The following is an 8,477-nucleotide window of genomic DNA, read 5'->3' as shown; positions in this document are numbered from 1 at the left end:
TAATATTCAAGAATAAATTTGTCTTGTGTTCTGTCAGTATTAAAACTACTGCAGGAGGCTAATTAGCTTTCTAACAGTACTCTGCTTGTTAAGTTGGTTGCAACCTTGTAAAAAAATATATATTTTTTTAGTAGTTTGGATGTGTTTAATTAATTATTTGACAAATATTATTCTGACACTGTTTGGTTTATCAACGCTGGAGAATGTCAGGTAGCAGGCAGGAGCGATGTACCGTTTACTTATTACATGTTTCCCCCACTAACGTGTGACACCCAGAAAGTATGGTCACATTTTATCCAATGCTTTGCTAATTTCACTTATTTTAATTGTAGTATTTTAAACTTTTGCTAAAGTACCTAATTTTCTGTAGTTATTATTATATAGTATTGCCAGTAGGAGCAAGTGTGACAGAGTACTGCTCTCAGGATAGTTACCTTTCTATGGTAGCTGTGGTGTTATCTCTCAGAATCGAGAGGTATTTGTGAGCACAAGCTATGTCTCCCTTCACCTCATCTTTTCAAACTGTTTTCAGTCATATAATCTGTTTGCATCGACCCTGCTCCCAGGGAGTGTAAGACAAGCAACATTATCCAATGATGTTCTTTATTATTACATAAAAAACCCCACTTTTTTAGCCCTTTGATTTGATTTCTGACAGTTGCTGTGTTCTTTTAGTAACAAGCAACATGGTTTCCTGTCAGTGCATATAAACAAGCAAAACAAACAAACAAAAAAAGCATGTTCTTCTGCTCACTGCACTAGAATAAAAGCTCTATCAGGTGCTTCCTGGGTCACAGGGCAAATGCTGGGAGAACAGTAAAGGCAGGACAAGTGTTAGCAGACAAGAGGAGATTGCCGTGGTAACAAGGCTGACCTGTCAGTGATGTCATGTGAATGAATCAGATGGCAGCCTAGGGGCAGGCTCATCATGTCAAGTTGTCAGTCATGTTCTACCAATGAGGATGGACCATCATGGGCCCAGTCGCAGTGTCACTGCAGTCCCCGCTCACAGCCTCGGCCAATCGGAAGGAGAGGAGGCTTGGCTTGGCCTATCAGTGCTTGGCTTGGCCTGTCTTAGGAAGCACTTTGGCAAGCTTTTAGGGACTTAAATAGCTGGTGTGTGGATGGTTTAACTGAGGTTATGTAAAATGGTGTAAACAAGATAATGTTGATATCAGCATAACTACAGATGGCAGTATTAGCATTTACTACATTCAGGTGAATAGTTGAAGCAGGGTAATTGCAAAATATACAAATTGATAATATACATGATATACATATATCATGTATATTATTAACATATAATAATATACATGACATCTTTGAAAAAAAATACATACACACACACACACACACACACACACACATATATATATATATATATATATATACACACACACACACACAATCAGGTGTGATGAAGTGGTTAGAAACTTTTGTTGTTTGTCGACTACTGTTCAGCATCTAACACTATCATCCCCTCCAGACTCACTACCAAGTTGGAGGATCTAGGACTGCATCCATCCCTGTGTGACTGGATCTCCAACTTCCTAACAGACAGACCACAATCAGTACGGGTGGGCAACTGTGTCTCATCCACCCTCACCCTCAGCACTGGAGATCCCCAGAGTTGTGTTCTAAGCCCCCTGCTCTACTCACTGTACACCTATGACTGCGTGGCCACTCACAGCTCTACCACCATCATCAAGTTTGCTGATGATACCGTCGTCATGGGCCTGATCTCAGACAGCGATGAGAGGGCCTACCTGGAGGAGATTAAACACCTGGAGAACTGGTGCCCAGAAAATAATCTCCTCCTAAACATCAGCAAGACAAAGGAGCTGATTGTGGACTGCAGCAAGAAGCAGGAATGTTAGGATCAATGGAACCACAGTGGGGATTGGAGTTCACATTTCACAGGACCTGTCCTGGTCCCGCCACGGCAACTCCCTAGCGAAGAAGGCTCATCGGCATCTTTACCACCTCAGACGCCTAAGAGACTTCAGACTGCCCTCCAAGGTGCTGTGCAACTTCTACACCTGCACTATTGAGAGCATCCTCACGGGAAACATCACAGTCTGGTTTGGGAACTGCACCAAGCAGGACAGACAAGCTTTCCAGAGGGTGGTGCATTCAGCAGAGCGTATCACTCATACGGAACTTCCTGACCTGCAGACTACCTACTACAAGCGGTGCCAGACCAAGGCCAGGAGGATTGTGAAGGACCCCACCCATACCAACAATAGGCTCTTCTCTCTGTTGAGGTCAGGGAAGTGTTTTCGCTCCCTGAAGACCAACACAGAGACTGAATAGGAGCTTCTTCCCACAGGCCATTCAGGCTCTGAATCAGGGCATCTGATGGAACTGATGGGACTACTCTGTGTATGATGTCCAAATAACATAAAAAACTGTAAAAACTGTAAATTGTAAAAAGTGGAAATTGTACATTGTATATATACATATTATACATCCCCTCCTCATTCATCATAACATATTTATTTATTCATTAATCCGCATCTATTTCACTGTATCTCTCCTCGGCCACAGACAGAGGAGTTACAAAAAGGAATTTCAGTGCCAGCTCTACCATGTATGACTACGTACGTGACAAATAAACTTTGAACAAATTTATATATATGTATTTCTATAATCTACAGCCAGACAATACTACAATGCAAGGTTATACAAAGCCTATGTGCAAATCCCCCAGTGCATAAAATAGTAAGTCATGCTGGTAAAAATTACATTATTTTACAAATGAAAAGATTACAATCTGTTTGGAGAGCTCTAAAGGTAGAGATGTTCTGTACAGGGTCACGTGGTATGCTGATGCAGTCATTATTCAATCTAAAAATTTAATGTCCCTCAGAGAATGTGTAGGAAGCTGAATCTGCAAGCAGAAAAAAAGTTGCCAGTAGTGAACAAATGGCTAAAAAAGTCCTACCATCTAAATCCTTTGCAAAACCATTAAGCCCTGAATGCCATCAGAAGTACACAACCAGAAAAATGAAACAGACCAAGCAAGCAGACAAGCAAATAAAACAAAACAAAAAAGTTAAAGTCTGCGGTTAATGGAGTACTGTATATAGATCATACAGAGCAAAACTATTTAACACTCGCAGTACGAAAATATATGTCTTCATTACGCAGGGTTGAAGACTGGGTATTTCCGATTATAAATGAGCCTGGATGAACACTGTGGCTTCCATTCATCCATATGTATGTACGATACAACTTCAAGTGCAGTATTAAGCCAAAAAATAGTCTTTTGAACAATCTTTAAGGTAGCTTGCCAAAAATTTAATTCGCATGGGCTTGGGATATGAGAGCATAGGAGCTGTCTGGTTTGACAATTCCAGGAGTCTGTCTATTGTGCTGTCGGTTTGGAATGCAGGCATGTGTCTTGCATTAAAAGATGAATCATTCTGTTCGGCTGCATCTTGATAATTTACTCAAAAATCAGAGTGCATCTATGAGCAGAATTAGAGATGAGTACTGTCTAACTACTATCTGAACTGCAGTTGTACACTTTGGATCATGAGTTGTGTTGTTCTATAAGGTCTAGATGTAACTTGAAAATTGACGGAACAGGGACTTCAGTGGGCTTCTGTGGGAGGATAGAGGGATGAAGAAAAGGATAAAACAATAGAAGGAAAAGGAAAAGAGATAAATGGATGAGTGCCATCAGTTTGAAATGCAGTCATGTGCTTAGCATCAAGACCATCAAGTGGTTGTAGCTTGAAAATTCAAAAAGTAGTTTAATCAATGGGTTTGTATAGGAAGAAGGAGAAAGATTAAATAAACTAAATTGCCTTTGTCAAGGCTATTTAATTATTCTGTCTGGAGTGACTGTGATAGGCATGTTATGAAAAAGAGTTCTGTTGACTGTAAGGGGCGAATAGCCTCATTTTTTGCATACTACTTATAGCATGAAATTTATGACAGCTTTTATGTACAAGAGTACAGTAACACTGTGGAATGTGTGAAACTTCTGTGAGGGATAATTTCATTCATTATTGTGTAAATCCTTATGGAAACATTTACTGGAACTGACGTGACACGAATAGTCCATTGTGAAAAGAGTTTTCCAGAGTTTAGTACACATTCTTTTACTGATCTCAGTTCAGCCTTAGTGCTAGTGCAAACACCAAGCTATGCACTGTGATGTATGACAACATTGTTTCCTGGGCCCGTAGCGTAGGACGCTAGAATCATTTTCTAAATTGCATAGTTCTCGTCAGCCGCAACAAAACTGAATAAAGATTAATAAAAAGTGAATAATGAGTCATTGGAGTTCATTGATCAGCCTGTTTTAATTCTGAACTTGTTCCAGTGTATTGGATTGATCATAGACTGTTATATCAACTTTAGAGCTTTCAGGGGCCAAGTCCATCATGGGAAATATTAGTCAGAGTGTGTTACTTTCTTTCTGTCTGTGACAAAGAATTTCTGAGGTATTTCCATGGGATTTGAAAATAATACCATGAACAAAGGATACTATGAATGCTCTATAATGATCTAAGAGATTCCACATTACTGGTGGTCCAAGAGGATCCATTACCCTTGATCTCAGCTGGTCAGTCTGACACTCATTCTGACCTGAACTCTGCAATATGCCGGAAGGTCTGAGCACAATGTGGGGGCAGTGGGCATGAAGCAGGCGGTATACACGAGGAGGCTTTCAACCCTCACCCAGTTGAAGAAGTTTTGTAGGGTAAAGTAGGCCAGAACTCTTCCCAGGGAGTAATAGATGCTTACTAGAAATGCTCACATAACATTAGTCCACTAAAAGGCCAAAACAAGGTGTTGAGGTCATGGATAACTTTCTTCTGCCACTGTAAATTTAATTCATAATGGTTAATGTTGGAAAATAATGTTTCATGTACGAAGTAGGTTGATAGGGAACATATATGTGTGTAACGCGGGGTGGCCCGAGTGCCGCAGGGCGAGGGCCAGGACGCACAGACTCCAACGTCTGGGACGTACATTTATTAACATTTAACACAGAACACTAACGGCACTCAAAGAACCACACACGATTAATACAAACAAGAAACGGTTAACACGTATACATTTAACAATAACGAACATAATGTTTAACATCGCCATTGAACATTTACGCACCACATTGACACGTTACGTCAACAATGACCAACCACGCCGCGCACCCTGACGTGAGTTTAAATACACAAACGAGGCGCAGGTGTGTGCAGGCGTGGCCACAAACGAAGGTCCTCCCACTGCACGTGGCTGGCCAAACCACGCGCCTCGCGGGAGGCGAGCGTTCTGTGACAATTTGATTTACTAAAGCCTGAAATACTCGAGGGAGTGTACTTACTTCCTCACACTCCCATTACCATTATAGTAGTAATAATACTGTGTAATAGGCTATAAGATAGCAATCAAAAAGAAGGAAAAGATGTTCAGGCCAGCTTTTTAAATAAATATGTAGTTGGCTGATATAGATAAATAAATATTATTTTCACTAATGACAGGTAAACCGAGGCAAATTCAGCTGTAGTCTTGCTGCTCATAATCAATATACTAAACAATATAAATAAATGCTTAGGGGGCCCGGGTGTAGCCTAGTATGTACTATAGCCTGAGAAGTTGTAAAACTCTTTTGTTGTGGTTTGCTGCACAGTCTCAGATAAGGGTATATCCTCTTAGTTGAAATAAAACATCATGAGGTGACAAACTGCAGTCTGACAATACTGAAAAATGCTTTACGCTCACCCTCTTTTCACAAAGAACCACTGACTAAATTAACGTCGAAGTCGTGATTATCTGAGGGACCTTGACAGCAGCCAAAGTGCTTCTTGACACTAGCAGAAGAGTTAGCATTAAAAAAAACTGCACTCCTTTTATTCTCACATTCTGGCTTAAGGCCATTCTTGTGTGGCTGCTGAAAACATCATTCCATTTCCTTGTTTGAAGTGTAGGTTGGTGGCACCTAATATAGAAAAGCCTAATTCAGCTCAAGAAACTATTTGTGTGTATGTTTCTAATTGGTACCTCTCAAGGTGTTGCAGTGCTCAGGTTTGTGGACTTTGTTTCCAAATAGGTTCTGGAGACCCTAAAAGATTGGCCTTAAAAAAGCTTTACCCAGAATTCCCTGGAGTGTTTACCACTAGAAAGATACTGTTGCTGAGACCTCAAAGCTGTGCCCCAAGCTATGTAGCAGTGGTAGCAGCAAAGCAATAGAACTCAATTGATTCTTTCAGAGAAAGAAAGCATATAGTCTGTGTATAACTCAATTCAGTTTCTGCTGTGTGTGAATAAGTTCTATATTCTGGAATAGAAACAGGTTTATGAAATATGTATGGAGGTCTTCCTCAGCACAGATGAAACAATAAAGGAACAATAGGAATTTAAAACCTCCTGGGCCAAGATGAAAAGAATTTTGGTTAGCATTGTCTTCCCTTCCTATTTCCATTGACCACTAAAATCTCCATTTTACCAGTGGCATAAAGAATACTATGCACACAAGCAAATCTATATCTGATTTTCATTTTTTGCTTCTTCAGCATGGCAGCAATTTATGTTCTCATTATAGTCTCTATAGGGATCTGAGAGAAAAGATTTAGAATACATAATCCATAGATTCTGACATCTTCCACTTTGCCGGCCTGGTCTGCCAAAGTCATATATAGCAGACAGGGAAGCACTTGGTATGGTTTACTACCCTGCCTGCAGGTAAGGATCTCCGTCACACAGTCCAAATGTGCTGAGTAATAGGACATGTTGCTTTTAAATCACTCTCTTACGTGACGGGAGTTCCATATGCAAGGCAATCTAAAATCCTTTAGTCACGTCTGAAGAGCAAGAACATGGGAGTAAGAGAGAAAATTGAGTTTACTATGTGGCTTTTACAATGGGTTTAATCAGGGCAAGGTCCCCAAAGTTGGAATGCAAGCTAATACAATAAGATTGTGTGTGTGTGTGTGTGTGTGTGTGTGTGTATGTGTGTGTGTGTGTGTGTGTTTGAATATCTTTACTGTGATATGCAGCAGATTTTCTGCACATTAAATACAGTGCCTGTCTCTCCATGCCTGTTAGTGAATGTGTATTAGAACCTGCAACACACCCCCCACCCCCCAATCTCATCAGCTCCTCCATCAAGAGGTCCGCTCAATATACTCAGCTGAAATATTTACTGTTGCTGTGGAGCTCTGACTCAGAACAGGAGATCAATCTTAGGGTCACTCGAACATAGCCAAGGGCTTTATGCCACTGTGGGGAAGGAGATGTAGAGTCACAAAAGAATGGTAGCACAATAAAATAAATAAATAATGAAATAAATCAATTAGTCAATCAATCAGCATTTGAAACAGAGGTTACAAAGCTTGTGCCAGCCCTTCAGCCTATTTACATTAAATAACCGTATACCGAGTAATTTACGATATCCAAAAAGCTAACGTAGAAAAACAGCTTTTAAAGGCTACAGCTAAACGTTTCATGAAACACTAGAAACTCGTTCTCACTGCAAGCGTAAAGCTAGCCTAGATACTTCTTTTGAACATCTTTGTTTACCAAGAGCAAAACGGAAACCCCTCTTACGGTTACATTACGACCCCTAACGACAAGAGGTCCTGCTTTGTCGATAGCGCTGCCCTTATCGGTGTTTTCACAGTTCTGTGTCTGCAGGGCGGCACCACGGTAACGGCCGGACCTCTCACCGCCGCCTGAGAAACGTCTGCATATCTGACAACGAGCAGGGCTCGCGTCGTGTACGACTGCTGCCGACAAGTCTCCTGCCATGCTAAAAGCAGCGCCGATAACGCATCCCCGCTGTTCGCTTGCAAATATTTATCCCTGCTCAAATGTCGGGTGAGTAATTGGTCCGCCGCGACTTCAAAGTATTGTTTGATGAGAGCTCAGCTCGAAGGCCGCAATAACTCAGAGGCCATCTCTTTGTCCTCGTGAGTCGGGGAAATTCTATAGGCTTAATGAAAGGTACTTAAGATTCCTGATCTAGGTATTAAGCAAGAGAAAATAAAAACGGCACATGATCGTAAGGGGTTTGCTTTGAATGTGCTTTATCTTGCCGCGCTTAAAAGGCCACGAGCTCTCTTGAAATTAAATCCAAATTCAGGGAGTACAGTCAGGCTATGAGTATGACGATGTTATGATGTTACATTGGTGACATGAACAGAGATGACCTCCACTTTTTGCCTGCCATCCTTCTATATGGACAACTGCAAAGACCTTAAACATCATATGAACACTACACATAGAATATGGCATGTCTCTTTGACTACCATTACTGTTTCACTTATTCTGCTCCAACAAAAAGTGCAAACCCTTCTGCAATAAAAAGGAGAAAATTCCATCAGTGTTGCCAATCAAGCCTGTTCTCCGACAACGCACTCCAAAGCGGGGTGGGGGGGGTGGGGGGGTAGTACTGACTCTGCATTTCTTTCTGTTATGAAGCATGCCATTTCCTCCTCACTGGTACAACACTGTGACAACTTCAG

Source organism: Electrophorus electricus, chromosome 19 (genome assembly GCF_013358815.1).
Source record: "Electrophorus electricus isolate fEleEle1 chromosome 19, fEleEle1.pri, whole genome shotgun sequence".
NCBI lineage: Eukaryota > Metazoa > Chordata > Actinopteri > Gymnotiformes > Gymnotidae > Electrophorus > Electrophorus electricus.
Note: the sequence above shows the minus strand (reverse complement) of the source record.